The sequence below is a fragment of the Squalius cephalus genome, assembly GCF_949319135.1.
Source record: "Squalius cephalus genome assembly, chromosome: 8".
NCBI classification, from domain to species: domain Eukaryota; kingdom Metazoa; phylum Chordata; class Actinopteri; order Cypriniformes; family Leuciscidae; genus Squalius; species Squalius cephalus.
Genome location: NC_137129.1, coordinates 46,049,945 through 46,070,173, shown reverse-complemented (window position 1 = coordinate 46,070,173; position 20,229 = coordinate 46,049,945). Strand labels below are relative to the sequence as shown.

Genomic DNA, 20,229 nt, shown 5'->3' with positions numbered 1-20,229 from the left:
ACAGATTCCAATTATTTGCAAAGAGCAGTTTCTGCTCATTGCACCATGACATTAACCATTCATTTAGCGCAAATAACCTACTAAACTTTTCATGTCCTAGTCGGTACGTGGGAAGCGGTCCTGACACTATGATCGTTGTTTCAGGCAATGTGCTGCGTACCGTATCGATCAGATTCCTGAAGTCTTTCTTCAGAACTTCCGTCTGGCGCAGTCTGATGTCGTTCTCTCCCGCGTGCAGGACCACAGTTCCGACATGCTCGTCACCGTTCAGAATCTCGGGAACGTGAGCAGCGATTTCAGAAACACGGGCAGCAGGAAAGCAGTGACTGTGCACCTTACTTTTACCTAACATAGCGTGTATGTGCCAAACGATGGAATCGCCGATGATCACAGCATCGCGTTCTGTTTCGCGAAGAGGGGAGAAGCGGTTTTGGGTGGATATCTCGAAAACCGGGAGGGTCGGAGAGAGTCTTCTTGGTCTAGACCTGACTCACGTCTTCCGCTGCGAAACCATCCAGGCTTCGTGGTGGCGTGTTGGAGCCGGAGTGAATGAGACCATGGCTGATCGCGACCTCGGCGCACGGGACCGATGCCGAGTAACGCACGGAGTAGACGAGGTCGGAGTCAGCGGGTTAGTAACATTAATCTCTGATTTGTGTGCATCGGCGCGTGATGTTTCAAGAGCTAAACGCCGGTCTATCAGCTCGGCTTGTCTCACTAAAAGGTCGTGGATCTGTTTCTCAACAGCTTCCAGCTCAGACTGCAGTGCGTGAAGCTCAAATGTGTCCTCACCTGCACCAAAAGGTACACTTACTTACATCTGATATATTCGCCATTTTAACAGATGGACAGTAAGTTAGCAACGACGCTACCAGTGATGCTATCAATATTAATACTAATTTATGACTGAAGTCTTGGATATAATCCGTCTTTTTAGTGGTACGGGTGTAGAGTAGACGCACGATAGGCGAAAAAATGTTTGTTTGTAAGTGAGTGTGGAGAAGACGCGTTCAGCCGTGATCCACAGGAGTAACCTATAAGATTATCCGGCGTTGGATCACTAACAGGCTTGAGACGTGTCTGCTCAACAGTCCGCGTTGTAACTATGAGGTTTGAGCAGCAGTGCTTCTCAATGAGGAAAAGTAGAAAATGTTTGTTGTAAGTGAGTTTAAAGAGAAAAATCAAGAATTATAAATCAAATCGATGGAGCTCCAAAGACATCAACGCGTTCAGACGCGACGCATACGCATTCGTCAACCGGAAAAAATTTGATATGATTTTTGATATGATTTTCCATATAAGGCTGATGACTACATTTTAAGCCTTTACCGATGACGCTCCGATAATATTGTCCATCCCTATCCATAACTCTTGTAACAAACCCCCACCCCATTAGAAATATTAAAAACTGTTCATAGTGTAAATCTAACATGAAGTTAAGCACCCAATAAAACATTTATCAACCTATTCTTATAATTGTAGCATTAACCATTCTCATTGCTGGTTACATGGTTGCTATAATTTTCCTATAGCAATATGTCATTTTTCTAGTAGGGTGCAATATCACTGATGTATAGCATTTAATTCATACATTCATTGTGCTTTTAAGGAGATCTAAACCTGAATGTAAATTGTATTTTTGTTAAAATCCAGACCGTTAAGAGGAAGGAGGAGACAGCTGAGGTGCAGGTGGTAGGGGTCTCTGAGGAAGATGGCAGCATCACTCTCCTCTGTGAGGACTTCACAGAGTTCACTGTCCCGGCAGACCTCTACCATGGCAGTGTGGAAGAGCTCATCCACCAGCTGCCGGTCTACCTACAAATAAAGCACGTCAAAAAATGTGTAATATCAGTTAATTTCAAGGATGAAGAGTAAAATCATTTTAATCAGTGTTAGTTTGTTTAGTTTATTAATTTTTTGTTCAATTTATTAGTTAAATCAGTTTTTATTAAATAGTAGTAGGGAAGTTAGTAGTTCAGTTAGTTTTCATTTAGTTGTAGTAGTTCAGTTTATGTTAATAAGTTAGTTTATAATAATAGTTTAGTTTAGTTTAGTTTAGTTTAGTTTAGTTTAGTTTATTTGAGCTATTCACAATCTTGGTTGTTACAGAAGTCATAAACTTACACAGTAATGGAAGCTCAAAAGGAGTAGGCTGAAGCAAGGAAGCTTATATGCACCTACCCCTATGTACAATACTGTCAGTACCCATGGATTTCACATTTGTATTCCCAATTGTACTCAATAAATAACACTGCATTTAACAATATATATTACATTGATAAGGTTACCGTAAAATGTGCAAAATTCAAGTATATAATTTTCATACCCAGGCACACACCACCACGAGCGTGCACCTGTTTATGAGTTACATTTCCAACCATACAATCAGTAATATGGACGTTACAAATTGCAGCATTTGAAATGGTTAGAGCTTGTAGCTACATTCCACATCCAATGTATATTGTCACAAGCTTATAGAGATAACTGTACAATGTTTGAGTTACAGGATACATCTATTGTACAAGCAGCATGACTACATCTGCATTAATAAGTTCTTCCATAAGGCATTATGTCATGAAGGATAACATTAATACAGAATCCTGTGTACTACTAGAAAATTTCCACCCACTGTTAACAAAAACCAATCATAACTGGCACAACTGACATGACCAGTCTCCACATTATTCACTTCTTTCAATTATTATTATTATTATTATAGTAATTTTGGTTAACCATATGTCCATTATAATTTTTATCAATTCTATAATGCAAGTATTAGATTCTATAGTATCACATTATTAACAGTATTGTGTAGAACTACTTTTTCTTATACATATTTTGTCTCGTTATTGCCTTGTTATCATTACCATCTCCATAGCAACTTACAGCATTCATTTTGATGATGATGATGATGATGTGTACCCTGTCTTGTGTTGTGCATTAAAAAGCCAGGGCATGGGCTCGTTGGAAGTGGATCTCAGCCCCGTCCAGCAGGCCCGCCCAGCTACCCTAAATAATTGTCTTAACGGGCGATGTTTATAACCTTTGTTGTGTGATGCATTTAAAAAGACGATGTTTCATGAGCCAGTCTGGAGGAGGGAGCCCTTCACCCGATGGGTCCATGTCTCGTCTTCCCTAATTCTCTTTTGTCTATTGTGTGTCGCGATAGTAATGACAATGGTAATAAACAGCATTATTTTAACTCAATTTCCTCATTTTAATTATGACAAATCATGTGGAGACATTGGTGACAGTAGCTGCATCAACACGATATGATATATTATACTCATTTTAATAGACAGTGACAGAAATCCTGCTTAGTGATTACATTTGACATATTGCCTTAAGATACTTATCTTAAATTGTTTTTTGAATTGATGAAAATTTACAGCTCTTTTTAATTCATCCTTTAAGTCATTCCATAAGTTCACACCTCTTCGAGTGACACATTGGCTCCTGAGGGTAGTACGAACACACTGCACCTTAAAATTAAGCGTTCCCCGCAAATTATATCCGCCTTCTCTGTTGGTAAATAATTGTTGGATGTTGCTAGGAAGTTGGTTAGCTCTAGCTTTAAATACAATTAAAAGCACTTTTAGTTTTATTAAATCTTCAAGTTTTAGAAGGTTAGATTTTATAAACAGTGTGTTGGTATGGTCCCTGAAATCAACGTTGTGCACTATCCTAATAGCTTTTTTTTGTAGTTTAAATACAGTCTCTAGATGGCTACTGTAGGTATTTCCCCAAATCTCCGTGCAGTAACTGAGGTAACCCACACAGCAGGAGACTCCTAAACGGATCCGCGTTCAAGTCGCCAAACCCGCGTGACTGTCACATTCGTTATGGCACCGCCCAGAGGATCAGCTCCGCCTCCGGGAGGCTCCGTAAATTCTACTGTCAAACAGCGGGTCCTGACCGGACCCATGTCGGATCCTCGGACGCGCACGCGCCTTTTCTGTAACGGTTGAACTACGCACACACACCAAGAGCCGATATCAGTCGAGACTTTCTTCGCTGGGACACGGTTGTGCTGAACCCTCTTTTGAGTAAGTATTGATTTATTGCGACATTCACAGTAAACATTGTTTTTTAATCGTCGTGTACTAATGATTGTAATGACGTTGTTTGACATTAGGACAACTTTAGCATGTTCACTCGTGGTATAATGGTTTAGCGCTATAGCTTTTAGCTAGCTGTGCATTATTAAGTTTGCATTTTGGCAATTTTTGTCCCGTGTAGTGTCTATCTGCCATCCTCTTTATACTGAAAATTAAGCTTCGGCATTTTAATCACTGTTTGAGTCGGTTCAGACAACTAATGGGTATTGGCGCCTGTTTGAACGTCAAAAAGTACGGGCTTATCTGCTAATGTTAGCTAACGTTACCGTCTTACCTTGAAACCATCCAGCAAATTGACGGTACTGTATGTGATTAACGTCACCGCTCATTTTACACAGTTTAAAAACTAAACAAAACGCTAAGTGAACATAGCTACGTTTTTCATGTTGGTTTTGAGCGCGTCTCCCCCGCAGCGGGGAGACACGGGCAGAGGGACCGCAGAGAGTTCACTAACGTGGAGTTCACTAACTTTCTTGTGTCGTCTGGGGTTTGATAAACAGTAAATTCATCAAATTCAGTGTCCACAGTGCTATTTTCCATGTCATACTCCACGGGACCCACGTGAGTGCGGATTTCATGTCGCGGCTTTCGTCGCTGTCACTTTGCCTATATATATTCTAATATATTAATATAAATAAGATTGAGTGACAAGTAGTACTCGCCATTCAGTAACGTTAGAGCAGACAGCTCTGCAGTCGTGTAATTACGACTTTATGACTTTTCATAAACAGCTGAAGACCTGTGACTTGCATTTATTCATAGCAGACGCTTTTATCCAAAGCGACTTACAAATAAGACAAATAAAAGCAGTTAAACTAACAGTAGGACAACAAGTGCTATGACCCTTCTCAATTAAATTTGTGTTCCCTTTCGAGAGGTCTCTTGTATATTGCGTAAGGCAAAACTCCTTTTCTCGAGAATATTGAAGCCACATTTTTAAATAACGCAGTGAAGCTGCACAGCAACTGTGTCTAGCGCGGTCATTGGCTGTTGCGCAGCAACTGCATGGACCTTTGGCGAGGCGGCTCAGACGCTTGAACCAATCAGGACAGCTGCCCGCCAAAATGGGTAGCTGCCCAACCGGAAGCCCTGCCAAATTAGGAGGGACCTGCTATTTTGTGGCATCCAATCAGTATCGTCCAACGTAGCAGCAACCAATCACATGTAACTGGAAGTCAAGCGACATTTTAATAAATATACAATATGATTACGCCATACTAGGCATTTCTTTCTGTACATATATTTCATTATTTAACAAACATGTACACTCATTCATAAATTATATTTATAAATGTACAAATTTATAATTTCAAGTTTAGCTTAATGTTTTTTTTTTTTTGTATTATGTCTATGATCTTCGTTACTTAATTTATATTTGATAAAGCTTTTTTAATCAAATAATATAAAATAATTACTAATAGAAGAAGTCCTATTTTATTTAAATATGTGCTAAAATTGTATATAAATTGATATAACTTATTTGCCTGGCTAAAAGCGGCATCCACTGGACACTTGTGCATGCTTTAGTCCATGTTATTCTTTTTTTGATGATTAATAAATACCCCTTTTCTTTCTTTCTACATTAAGGATGCCTTTTCATCTAATTGAATTTCAAGCGAGCGGTACATTGCTGTTGTGCCAATTGACTGGTACGACGACGGGATGGTGTACTGGCCCAGCTTTAAGAGCACTGAACGTGTGAAAAGGGCAGCTGCTAACAAGAAGAAGCATGAGCCAAACTGGCCAAGATATGATGTAAAGGTCGTCAGAACTTGTGGTATGCCAATTCATAAAATTCTTGTTTAAAAATAATTTCATGGTTGCTTCTCCTTCTGCTTGGAATAACGTATTATTTCTATGTTCTGAAAATGCACATGAAATTGTCTTTGCCTTGTAGTGTTTAAAATTTTCCATTTATATCTACTGATGATATTCTTGGCCAGGTCTCTTTTGTAAGATATATTTTGTGTTCTCAATGATACCAACCTGGTTAAATAAGATGACAATAACAATAATTATTAAAATCATCATCATCAATAATAATAATATTATGTGCAGCTCTACAGCTAATTTGAAACTCATGTTCATTTTAACATTTTCAATTTTAGACAACTACAAAGACGCCATTAGGCTTATGACTCAATATCAGACCGGCTGCAACACCTCTGAGCTACAGTCTGATGCAGAGCAGGACGGTGCGCTGCCAGAGAAAAGAGCCAGGAAGCCAGTGTAAGGGTGTTCTGTCTTGTTTTTGTTTTGTTTCTACAGTAATAGGAAGGTTATTTCCCGTAGCATTCAAAAATAGGCCAGAGATGCTTGTACTATATGTATATTTGGCAATTTTGGGATTGCAATAACCATAATGGTTACTTAACAGCCATCGTTTTGGGGACTCTGATGAGAGTGAAAAATAGCCAGAAAATGGTGACTTTGCATCTCTGAGGATGCCACAACCTTCCAACTTGCCTGGTGTATCAGTTGAAGCCTCAAACCCAAGCCAATTGCACTGGCAGAGTAAGGAATAATCTCTTAACATTGAAATAACAAATCATAATATTAATATTATGGTTACCATTCTTAGTGCTAAAGATATTGCCCTCTCCTTGTATCCATTCCTTCAGCGCCACCATCTCGCCGAGTGCCAAGCATAGCATTTCTCCCATAGCACCTGACCATGGGGCAGGGCAGCAACACCCTTCACCACCTCAACTCCCTGCACCGGCATTTAACATGCGGAGAGTTACTCAAGGTAGGGACTGATTTCGGAAATATTAGTGAATAGAAAATAACCCATGTGTATTATCAGTCATGGTTAACAGATGACTACCATTTAATAAAAAAAATCCCCCCTCTCGCACACCACCCACCTCACTATGGGCTAGGAATGGCAGTCCCTCCACAACTCCCTCCACCCCCCGCACCAGCCATCAACATGCGGCGAACAGAGGAAGCCTGCCCAAGCCTGTCGTATAGACCAACATGGCAAGGGGGAAGAATGACCGATACCATTCCCTGCTCTGGTGAGCAATAACTGACAAATACAACCATTACATGTTTTCTTCAAACTTTGTCAATAACTTTTGTCATTAACTAATGTCAATAACTAATGTCAGTATTATGAGTAATGAGGATAAACACTGAAACGTGATATATTTTATACACTGCATTTTAGCTATATTTCATGTTTGTCAACAGCAGCTGAGGTACACATCCTAAGCCTGCTGGAAACCATTAAACAGCAACAAGACCAGCTTATGGCAAAGGTGAACTACCCGTGGAGGTGGAGGGATACTGCAAAACTGTCAATGGATTGAGGTGAGACTGCTGAATGTATATATACACCTTTTACCATTGATTGCTTAGTGCTCTCCACTCGTGTTAATTATCTGAACGTGCTCCTCCCGAACTTTGTTAATAAAACATCATTTAGAAAAGAAAAAGTTTTCCAGTTTTTTTTCTTTAATGGAAAAAGTAGAAACATAGAAGTTTTCTATCTTTTTCTACGTCTCTGGACACTTTCAAAAGGAACAAAACATTTTAAATGCACCTTTAAATTCAACTTGAGCTTAGAAATGTTTACCTTGCTGTCTATTTGAAAAAATATGTCTTTGACTTTTAGATTTCTTCTTTGGCCACCATTGGAGGCCAGGATGTGAAGAGGGTGACCTGGAACATCTTGGGCAGGCTCTTCACAGATGAGGTGTCCCATCAGATAAACTGGAAGGGTGTTCATAACAAAAAGCCCTTCAGTAGAATGGCAACAAAGACCTTGCTTTTCAGTAAGTATATAATTCGAAGTAATATTTAATACAAAGTAAATAGTTTGTAAATTTTAGGGCGGCCTCGCAGCAACGGTCTTGCCAATATGACCGTGTAGCCTTTTTTAGACTGGCTACTATACCATAGACTTTTTTGATGTTTGATGTCCTTTTTTGGTAACACTTTAAATATACCACGCTGATTTATCCACATACAACATGTGCTCTGATCAAGGAACCATTGAATACCACTGATATTGTTTGAACATTTTGGATGTCTTTTTTAAACATCCGATAGCGAAAGGCGCGGCACACCTTACCCTGATCACGAATTCATAGTTTACCCACCTCTTATTTTAACCACCACAGCCCTGTTTATAACTTTAAGTCATGTTTCTTTTTAAATTTAATCTCCTTAATACCTATCTCATATATTGTATTGTGTAAGCATACTTGGCTTTGGACGCTACATAAACATAAACATATCTGTCTGTTTGATTACAGGTGCTGTGAGAAAAAATACTGTGACCCGCTCAGCTACAGATGCGGAGGTCACCAAGCATGCAATCAGGTGGTTCAACCTGGCGACAGATCGGGCTACGAGAAGACGTGTCCCGCCTCCATCCAGACAAACTGATTAATAGGAGTAATAAACCATGTTTTTATTGAACTTCTTGTCGTTCACCAGTTATTCATTTTCTGATATTTTAGCTGTTTATAGTGCAGCATTTCATTGAAGTTGTAGCTTAATAGATAAAATATTTTATGTTTGCACAGACCTAGGCATATAAAGCACTAAATTAGGTTTTGACCACAAAATTAATGTAGATTAGCCTAGCCAACATAGGCTACTTGAAAACAGAATAGGCTATAACCTATAACTTTCCATAAATGTAAATGTCAATTTTATATTTCCATTGAGTAGTGATTATTTGTGTACAGTAAATTGATGTCTTGTATTGAAACTTTTCTGTTAAGCCTATTTACAATATTGTTAGGTTAAAAATACAAGGCAATGCAGATTTAAGCTTAATATAGGTCTATATTGCTGTAATAGCCTAGGCTATAGACCCAGTGATAGTTCGGGTTTTATCCTATTGTTTAGTTAATCCTACAGCAAGAAAAGAAGGGATTTTGAAAATGAGATAAACGGGTCCAAAACGGACCCGGGCCAGATGAGCCAGAATTTTTATGAGTCCGTTTCGGGTCCCAAAAGGACCCGCCGCGGATGCAAGGTTTTAATCGCGGATGCGGAGCGGATGCAGCGCGGAGCCACAGCGGATCCGCGATCCGCCTTCGTTGCGGATCCGTCACTGCGCGCAAGTGGACGCCGATACGGGTCCGTTTCACGGGTCCGTTCCGGAAGCCGCGATACCTCCGCGGCCGATCCGCTGCGGAGTCCTTTTGCTGTGTGGGAAGGTAGTATAAGCGAATAGTACAAGATAAGGAGAGCTTGTTGGTCCAATAGATATCTACACCTGCCCATAATAGCAATATTTTTTGCTAATTTAGTACGTATGCTGTTTATTTGTGGTCTCCAGCTAATATTGTAGCGCGGCCACATAAGGGAAGAATATTTATATTGCAGTATATTAGTCAAATTAATCTAATAAGCCAGCTGCTATGTTATAATTATTCTACCTGTGTTTATTGCCCGGAAAAGTGATTGAGTTCCCGTTTACTCACGCGAGAGTTCTGTCGCACAGCTCCAGGGAATCCCCGTGACGTCATTCGAATCAGCTGTTTTCTCTGGACTTCCGTTTAAAGGAGCGGAAAAAACCCGGCGTACAGTAGCTACTTTTCAGTGCTCAGAGATTTGCGATCGATCGCTGGATTATATCTCATCAAGCTGTTCAAGACTGTGACTGGAAAAACTTCATTGTGGAATAATCAGAACTTTGGATTTTTTACCTTTGGGATTTCGTCACAGGACAGCGTTGCTTCACATCGAGCTCCCGGACTTTTAGGAATTCGCCGGTGAGGCCGATTCTACTACACACACACACACACACGTACTGTACATGATACGGGACTAATAAGGACACTTCCTCCGCTTATATTGCGAGGTATTTTTTTTGTTTGTTTTTCTTGGTATGAGATGTATGTATATATTTTTGGTACAGCTTGGTGTTTATTTTTTATTTATTTTTTTGTAAATACACTTTGGGTTTAACTGAATGGATGTTCTCCGTGAGTTCTTTTTGCTAAACATTCAGACATAACAATTAAGAAGGGTCAAGGCCGTAAAGTTTTATTTGTGTATTATCACCTATAGTCTAGGCTGAGCGTTACATATTGGTGGCCCGTACGGGGACCCTTTATTATTGTGTTTGTTTGTAGGGTTTTTTTTTTTTTTTTTTTTGGCAATATGGATGTGAATAATTCTGATGAAGTTGAGGAAGTTGTTAATAATGCCGATGTAAATCCTGATGACCCAGTTACATCTGAAAATGTACAAGATGATATGGATGCGGCAGATTTTACTGCAGGCCCATTTGTGACCAGGCGTAATCCTACTGCAGAAATAACCTCAATGATTAGCTCATTGTACATTTCTGATGCTGAACAATCTGATGATGATGATGAGAGTTGTCTACAAAATGTGGAGATGGTACAATCATTACAATCAGAGATGACTCAATGTAAAGTGGATTTATTGGCTCTAAATAACAAAGTGCATACTTTTGAACAAGATTTCAAACAGTCGATGGACAGTATATTAAATCGGGAAACAAGCTTCAGGCAGGCAGTTGATACTAGCTTGGCAGGGTTGGAGGATTATTTTGTAAGGGCGCTGGAAAAATTAGAAAAGGCCGTAACAGATTGTTTTCTTAGGAGAGATGCTAAATGGGAAAGTCAAATGAGGAAATTGAGACTCACTAGCACTCCCACACTCTCCAGATTGCGGGCATCCTCGCCTGATGCCTCCCAATTTTCTTCTGTTCATTATCCACCTACACAAGTTCCGGTATCTAGAGAGAAAATTTACACTCATAAACCTCTCAACGATACTTATGACATTCAGCATCCTAGGATTGCTCAAATCCCTAATGTACTGACTTCCTCAGTAATGGCTGGTTCATCCTCATTCTGTGGCCGACCTCCTGTCCGCATAGATTTCCCCTCTTTCGGTGACTCCTGTGAGACAGCGGAAGTACTCAACTTCATCGAGCAATGTGAGAACTTCCTGGAGATCCGGCCCCTTCCTAGTGCTGAACTCCTAGGAACCTTGAGCACGGTGCTGAAGGGACCCGCTCTGAGCTGGTGGAAGGCGGAAAAGGTCAAGGTAACAGACTGGAGATCCTTCAAAAAGGCATTCATGGCTGCTTTTCTTCCAGATGATTACCTCTCAGAAGTAGAGGAAAAGCTGAGGACAATGGTTCAGCAGCCACGACAACGCCTGAGGGACTTCGCATATGACTACCGGGCTCTATGTCTGAAATGGAAACCAGAGATCTCTGAGGAGGAACTAGTAAATCGTATACTTAACAACATCAACCCCAGGGTTGCTGGGTGTATGAGGGGAACCGTCAACTCGGTTGAGCAACTAGTGAAAGTTGGATCTATGGTGGAAAAGGACCACATGGGAGCCAAAGACTACTGGCAAAAAGTCGGCACTCAGAATAGCAAAGAAAAGACCAACAAGAAATCTGCTGAACGTACCTTCAACAAAAACCTGGCTGGAGTAACAATAGCTCAACCCCATCCAGTCTCATCTCTCCTTGTGGTGCCTGTAAGGGTAAATGGCAAAGAAGTGAAGGCGGTATTAGACACAGGTAGTACTTACACATTAATGCAAGAAAACCTGTGGAAACAATTGAAAGGTGAGATACCATCAGTCGTTACCTCCAGCCCACAGAGGTTCATTATGGCGGACGGAACGATTCACCAGTCCAGAGACCTGCAAAAGATTAGGTTTCAATGGCATGACCACGAATGCAATATGGATACTTATATCCTAAAAGATACTCACCTCGCCTTTCCTCTTATTGCGGGTCTGGATTTCCTGAGGGCTACGAGAGCGGTCCTGGAAGTGGGACTAAGCAGATATGGGTTAAGATCCGACAAAGGATACACCTATTACCCTTTCTTGCCATCGCAGATTCCAACCGGGCCAGTTACCTTGCCTAATCAAGACCTTTCTCATATGACTGCTAAGCTGAACTTATACTATGCCTTACCATCAAGTGGCAGACTTCCCGAACTCATGTCTGTTCCCCCCGAGGTCACTACGTGGGACTCCGACAATCAGGAGGAGTTACGGAAGTTGATTTCTGCTTGGCCACGCACCACCTCTAACATCCTGGGTAAGACGTCACTGGTACAGCACAAAATCACATTAGCAGATGACATCCCTCTCAAATCCCGAGCGTACAGAGTTTCTCCTCTTAAGAAGCAGATCATTGAGGAACAAGTCGATCAGATGCTGCGAGATAAAATCATTGAACCTTCCTTCTCGCCTTGGTCTTCACCTGTGGTCCTGGTCCCCAAACCTGATGGCTCATACAGGTTCTGTGTGGATTATAGGAAACTTAACAGCAAGACCGTACCTGACGCTTACCCAATGCCGTTGATTCACGACATCCTTGAATCCCTGGAAGGAGCCTCCTGGTTTAGTTCCTTGGACCTGCAGTCGGGGTACTGGCAGGTTGAAATGGATGAAAAGAGTAAGGAGAAAACTGCGTTTATCTCCACCAAGGGGCTATTTCAATTCAAATCGATGCCGTATGGGCTCAGGAATGCCGCTGCTACCTTCCAGCGTTTGATGGAGAGAGTTCTGTCTGATCTGAGGGGGAAGATTTGTTTTGTTTATATTGATGACGACATCATCATCTATTCAAAGTCAATAGAACAACACATTCAACATTTCAACATGGTTCTCCATAGACTTACCCAAGCCAACCTGACGCTGAACATGAAGAAATGCCATTTCTTCAAGCGACAGCTCAAGTTCCTCGGTCATATAGTCTCTGAGAGGGGAGTGGAGATTGACCGAGAGAAGACCAGAGCCGTTGCGGAGTTCCCCCCACCGCAAGATCTCAAAGCCTTGCAACGATTTCTGGGTCTGGCCGGGTGGTATCATAAGTTTATTTCCCACTTCGCTGACATTGCTGCTCCATTGAACCACCTCAAAAAGAAAGGAGTTAAGTGGGAATGGACTCCAGAGTGTCAAACTAGTATGGATGCACTTAAACAAGCTTTGCAAAACTCACCAGTGTTGATACAACCAGACATTAACCAAGACTTCCAGGTTCACACAGACGCCAGTGAGGTTGGATTGGGTGCCATCCTCACTCAACAATCAGAGGAGGGAGAAAAGGTGGTGGCATATGCATCAAGGACCTTAACCCCCTGAGGTCGGCTGTCGTTTTTTTCCGTATGAGTGCAAAAAAAAAAAAAAAAAAAAATATTAATTTTTATCTTATATGCTTGTGTTATACATCAATCGATCCTGTTTAGTGTGTATTTTTTTTGTGTATGCTCATAATAAAAACAAAGTGTTGTGCTTTTTGCCAAATAAAGAAAAATAAACATGATGCGAGTTCTGCCTACTCTCCGTCAGTGAAGTCAATTCTGAAACGCGTCCGAAAATGAACTGTAACTCAGCGAATACTCAGTCAAACAGGCATACAGTCACACAGGCATGAAGCTTGAATTTTCTTCTTTTAAATGAAGTAATTTTTATAAAAAACAAATATTCACAGTTTATGTAATATGTATGCAAAGAGAGAGATGTCAGTCGTTCTCAGCTCAGCTAATTAAGTTTTAATGTGCTCCGCCCACGGAGAGCGCGCGCTATTCAAACGCAAATGTGAGGCGATCCAAACAAACCTGTGAAACGCCCACATCAGCTGGATAACACACACCGCGAGTTCACTTTCAGACTTATGTACTTTACGATGCTGTGAGGAATACTACTATCTTGATAATAATCCTGCAAAAATTTACCTCAGAAGTTCTGGAAGTATCATTTCGAGGAGCAAACGGATCCCGCTGAGGAATTAGGTCAGTTCTGTTTGCTTTGTTCTAATCGGAATGAATGAACGCACAGATGCGTGCTGTTGTGGAGCTACTACAGCTGGCAAAAATACTGTTTAAATCTGAATTGCGTTTCTGTGTATGAATGAATGAACGAACGCACAGATGCGTGCTGTTGTGGAGCTACTACAGCTGGCAAAAATACTGTTTAAATAATATGAATCGCGTTTGAATGAATGAACGCACAGATGCGCGCTGTTGTGGAGCTACTACAGCTGGCAAAAATACTGTTTAAATAATATGAATCGCGTTTGAATGAATGAACGCAAAGATGCGTGCTGTTGTGGAGCTACTACAGCTGGCAAAAATACTGTTTAAATATGAATTGCGTTTCTGTGTATGAATGAATGAACGAACGCACAGATGCGTGCTGTTGTGGAGCTACTACAGCTGGCAAAAATACTGTTTAAATCTGAATTGCGTTTCTGTGTATGAATGAATGAACGAACGCACAGATGCGTGCTGTTGTGGAGCTACTACAGCTGGCAAAAATACTGTTTAAATAATATGAATCGCGTTTGAATGAATGAACGCACAGATGCGCGCTGTTGTGGAGCTACTACAGCTGGCAAAAATACTGTTTAAATAATATGAATCGCGTTTGAATGAATGAACGCAAAGATGCGTGCTGTTGTGGAGCTACTACAGCTGGCAAAAATACTGTTTAAATATGAATTGTGTTTCTGTGTATGAATGAATGAACGAACGAACACACAGATGCGCGCTGTTGTGGAGCTACTACAGCTGGCAAAAATACTGTTTTAATATGAATCGCGAATACAAAGAAAGATTACACTGGAAATATTGTTACAATTTTAAATGTTGTTGTAATTGTATAACCTTAATTGTATATAAAAAAAAAAATATATATATATAAGGATAGATGTAAACAAAATCTTAAAAGGTCATTATAAGCCTTCTCTTTAAATAATTTTATTATGCTTTATTAGTGACACATTTGGGAAGAGAATATATTCCAAATCTGAAATACAGTATGAGAACAATTAACTGCACAATTACTAGAAATGTTTACCTTGGATATTGTACAATTTGCAAGCAAAATTTGTGGAAAAAAACAACAAACCAGTTATATATTGTCCTTGCATTTTTGTGGCTCATTCACACACCTGAATGAAAGGCTCATTACGTATGCAGCCTCATTATGCGGGCCCCATTGACTCCACAGGTGTGAATCACGCCCACCCGCATATGGCCTTTCCAAACAAAAAGTGTTTTACAAGATTTAAATCAATGTATTGTGTTATGTGAATGATTAGGCAGGATGATTTTCACATAATTTTGAAGAAAAAATTCTAGGCAACGTCATCCATTAGTCAAAAGTCTTATTTACATATATTTAGAATGTGTTTTATGGCCTTATTTCAGAAACTTTAGTTTTTTGTTTTTGAAAAAACCATGCATAAACATTATTCTATCAAAAATACAAACATGTACATGCAAGTTGTTCACATATTACGGTAGCCCTGTTTGTGCTAAATAGAGTGAATTTACACCTTTGCCATTAATATGTTTATAAGCAACTGAAAAAAGCACAAATGTCAGGGCATGTCAGAACATCTCAAGGACCCCAAAAACCCCTCAGACCCCAGAGGGTTAACTGGAGCAGAGAAAAATTACAGCACTTCTGAAAAGGAATGTCTGGCAGTGGTTTGGGCTGTCGAAAAGTGGAGACACTACCTGGAGGGAAGACCCTTCAACGTCTTCACTGACCACGCAGCACTGGCATGGGCGTTCAACTGCCCTAAAACCTCCTCACGCCTAACCCGCTGGACACTTCGCCTGCAACAGTTCCACTTTCAGGTCCATCACCGGAAAGGTTGCCTCAACATGGGACCTGATGCGTTGTCCCGGGTCGAGGAGATGCCTGCTGTAGATGCTGCCCCTTGCCTATCCATATCGTCACACCATGCATCTACATTACCTCACTCTCTGGAAGAAATTACTAAAGCTCAAAGTTTGGATATTACCATCACTCAACTGCAGTCTAGCCTCAAACCTCGATCAGTCAAAGATCAACCCATTACCTTTGAAGACCTCCAAGGGTTGTGGTATCGCAAAGTCCCTATGAGAAATAAGGGAGAGAAGTATCAGTTGGTAGTACCACAATCATTAACCTCTGACTTCATGCATTATTACCACGATAATCCACTTGGAGGCCATCTTGGACAGTTAAAAACTCTGCTTAAAATCCTGGATTAGGGGTGGGCGATATAGCCTCAAAATTATATCACGATATTTCAAGAATATTTGCGATAATGATATTTATGACGATATAAAAAAAAAAAAAGACAATTTTTTTATTACATTTATCTCACCTAAATGTTTGCTCACTCATTGTGTTTTTACAATTGGGTAATTTTGTATTTCAGAGTTTACACAACACAAGGAAGCTTGATTTCAATCTTTGAATTAAATTGAAAAAAGTAGCAAAACATATACAAAATAATAAAGATACAAATAAAGAGAAACGTTTTTGGGTAGGTCTAACACTATTCAGAAATACTACAGAAACTGAATAAGGTAATCAAATGTAAAATAACACTAGTCCTGACTAAATTAAATTAAAGGCTATTAGGCTAATTCTGATTCCTTACAATGAAAGCTATCTTTTGTTGTTTTGACGACAACATTAATGACAGACACATATGGCTGCTGTCACTTTTAGAGCTAGTGCCCGGATCCATTACTGTTATACTGTCTGTCACACTGTCACACACGTTTTATGGTTATTTCAGACATAACCGACTGTTTACGAATATACTAACCATGACCGGAATTTTTACACAATTTTGCGTGTTTTTTCCCCCGTTAAAGCAATATAATCCGCGAAATGGAACTTTTGTTACTCGCAAGCTGTTTGTGAGGCGGCTTTACTGTATGCACGCAGAGTAAACATCTCTCAGAGAGCGCGCGAGAGTACTGAATAGTTTAAAATCGCAAATGTTTAAACTGATAAGACTTAAAAAGAAGTGAAAATGATAAACTTTAGTTACGATGCAAGTGACAAAAGACAATTCCGTCATGTCCTGACTGCTAAACACAAGAGTGTGGTATCGACGCTTGACTTGTGCAACCCATTTTGAAAGCGAGAGAGAGAGAAGACGCGGCACCGCTGAAAACTCACGCGGTTGGTAAAATCAATATTTGCGGGGGAATTTCCCGCATTATAAGTGGTAGACCTGCGGGAATTATTAAAATACTATTGAAGTAGCTCCTTTTTAGGTACTAAATCGTCATTGGAGGCTGACTTGCTGCTCTCGCGCTCAGACAGGTGTTGTTATTGTGCGTGCTAAGGAACGTAATGCGCCATACGTCATTGCATCGCTATATCAGTGATATCGCGATATGACACTTTTTTATCATGTAAAAATTTATACCGGTATTATCGTGGACGGTATGATATGGCACACCCCTATCCTGGATGTGGCATGGTGGCCGTCCATCAGGAAGGACGTGTGCCAATATGTCAAAAGCTGTGAAATATGCCAGAAATATAAACCCAGCAATACCAAACCTTCTGGATTTATGCAGAGTACTCAGATCACAGAACCTGGACACATGTTAGGGGTGGACCTAATGGGACCATTACCGAGCAGCAAAAAACAGAACACGTACCTCCTTGTCATTGTGGATTATTTCACTAAGTGGGTGGAAATGTTCCCACTGAGAGACAGCAAGACCCAGAAAATTGTGAAAATCCTCCGGGAGGAGATATTTACACGGTGGGGAGTACCCAAATACCTGGTGTCCGATAGGGGTCCCCAATTCACCTCCAGCATTCTGGGCGATCTGTGTAAAACATGGGGTTGTGTTCAGAAACTAACTACAAGTTATCATCCACAGTCCAATTTAACAGAAAGGATCAACCGGACAATAAAGACTATGATTGCTGCATATGTGGATCAACAACATCAGACCTGGGACCAGTGGATGCCAGAATTCCGCTATGCGATTAACACCGCACAGCAAGAAACCACTGGAAAAACACCTTCTGAACTCATGCTCGGTAGGCAAATTCTGGGACCATTGGAACGTCTTATCCACAGACCCCCTTCTCCAGATCAAGCTGCCTATTCCCTGGTTGAAAGACAAAAAATCATGACGGATGAGGTGAAAAATAGGATGAGGATGTGCCAAGCCAAACAAGCCAGGTATTATAATTACCGTAGAAAAAATGCGCAGTTTCAAAACGGTGACCTGGTGTGGATTAAAACACATCCCCTCTCTAGTTCATCAAACAAGTTCTCTGCCAAGCTAGCGCCCAAGTGGGAGGGTCCAGCAGAAATAAAGAGTAAAACAGGGCCAATAAATTACACTGTGTGCTGGGGCAACCCACCTAGAACCGATGTATTAAATGTGGTAAACCTGAAGCGCTACTATGGTCGCTCTCCTCCGATGCCGCTGGCTTGGGGGGGGGGGGGATTTATGTAGCGCGGCCACATAAGGGAAGATTATTTATATTGCAGTATATTAGTCAAATTAATCTAATAAGCCAGCTGCTATGTTATAATTATTCTACCTGTGTTTATTGCCCGGAAAAGTGATTGAGTTCCCGTTTACTCACACGAGAGTTCTGTCGCACAGCTCCAGGGAATCCCCGTGACGTCATTCGAATCAGCTGTTTTCACTGGACTTCCGTTTAAAGGAGCGGAAAAAACCCGGCGTACAGTAGCTACTTTTCAGTGCTCAGAGATTTGCGATCGATCGCTGGATTATATCTCATCAAGCTGTTCAAGACTGTGACTGGAAAAACTTCATTGTGGAATAATCAGAACTTTGGATTTTTTACCTTTGGGATTTCGTCACAGGACAGCGTTGCTTCACATCGAGCTCCCGGACTTTTAGGAATTCGCCGGTGAGGCCGATTCTACTACACACACACACACACACACACACGTACTGTACGTGATACGGGACTAATAAGGACACTTCCTCCGCTTATATTGCGAGGTATTTTTTTTTGTTTTTCTTGGTATGAGATGTATGTATATATTTTTGGTACAGCTTGGTGTTTATTTTTTATTTATTTTTTTGTAAATACACTTTGGGTTTAACTGAATGGATGTTCTCCGTGAGTTCTTTTTGCTAAACATTCAGACATAACAATTAAGAAGGGTCAAGGCCGTAAAGTTTTATTTGTGTATTATCACCTATAGTCTAGGCTGAGCGTTACAATATTGTGTCTAAGAATCACTCCTAAGAATTTATACTCTTTCTATTTCAACTTTGTTAATTTTAATTTGAAACTGTACATCCTCCTTACGTTTACCAAATAACATCACTTTTGTTTTCATTATATTTAGTGATAATTTGTTTTGATTGAACCATCTTTTAAGTTTTTCTAACTCCACTGTGATCTCATTCACAATTAGCTGAAGATTTTTGCCTGAGTATAAGATTGTGGTGTCGTCGGCAAATAATATAAATTTAAGTTTAGGAGATACATAGCATAGATCATTAATGTACAACAGGAACAATATTGGTCCCAATACCGAACCCTGGGGGACTCCACAAGTAATGCTCCTCCATCTTGACCTTTGCTCACCTACCTGTACAAATTGCTGTCTATCAGTTAAGTAAGACTTCACCCAGTTATATGCAAGACCCCTTATCCCATTTTGTTGTAGTTTCTGTAAAAGTATTTCATGGTCTATAGTATAGAAACGCTTTTTGGAGATGAATATACCCACCGAGTACACTTTGCTGTCAATTTTGCCACTTATATATTCTATTAGATCAATTAATGCATGAGCAGTTGACCTATTTTTTTCTAAAACCGTATTGACTATCGTGAAGTAAGCTATGGCTACTAATAAAGCCATTCAGGCGTGCAACAAAAAGTTTTTCCAATATTTTTGATAATTGAGAAAGTATAGAAATAGGTCGATAGTTTGTGAACTGATGACTATCCCCGTTTTTGTAAATTGGAATGACCTTTGCGATTTTCATGAGCTGAGGAACTTCTCCATTTAGAAAAGATGTGTTGCAGATATAGGTTAGAGGTGTTGCTATATTACATATTACTTTCTTGATTATGGCCATATCAAGGTCATTCCAATCTGTAGACTTTTTATTTTTACAATCATTGACTATCTTTATGATTTCATTCTCATTTGTTGCAGTCAGAAACATTGAGTGTACAATTTTATTTGTGCAGCCAGCATAATTATAATCTGTGGTGGCAATCTTTGATGCAAGTTCTGGGCCGATGTTAACAAAAAAATCATTGAATGCGTTAACAAGTTTATCCATATTTGTTACTTTTTGGTCATTTTTAATCATGTAATCAGGAA

The 20,229-nt window shown here is 40.2% G+C and overlaps 1 protein-coding gene and 4 long non-coding RNA genes across 5 annotated transcripts in view; 3 read left to right on the top strand and 2 right to left on the bottom strand.

The window, feature by feature from the left end:
- LOC307163661 (uncharacterized protein) overlaps positions 1–20,229 on the bottom strand; it is a 435,973-nt gene that overhangs the window by 152,325 nt on the left and 263,419 nt on the right. The gene's annotated exons all lie outside the window — the stretch shown is intronic.
- Positions 1–20,229, top strand: part of LOC307163795 — a 213,455-nt gene that overhangs the window by 151,412 nt on the left and 41,814 nt on the right. The gene's annotated exons all lie outside the window — the stretch shown is intronic.
- Positions 5,648–6,766, top strand: LOC307163779. The gene is made up of 4 exons (XR_013822136.1): positions 5,648–5,895; positions 6,227–6,347; positions 6,496–6,632; positions 6,740–6,766. It is a non-coding gene; the product is annotated as an uncharacterized lncRNA (long non-coding RNA).
- LOC307163787 lies at positions 6,804–7,357 on the top strand. Its single transcript, XR_013822144.1, has 3 exons — positions 6,804–6,867; positions 7,001–7,138; positions 7,314–7,357. It is a non-coding gene; the product is annotated as an uncharacterized lncRNA (long non-coding RNA).
- On the bottom strand, positions 10,257–11,308 carry LOC307163792. The gene is made up of 3 exons (XR_013822149.1): positions 11,223–11,308; positions 10,937–11,137; positions 10,257–10,848 (listed from the first exon to the last, which is right to left on the bottom strand). It is a non-coding gene; the product is annotated as an uncharacterized lncRNA (long non-coding RNA).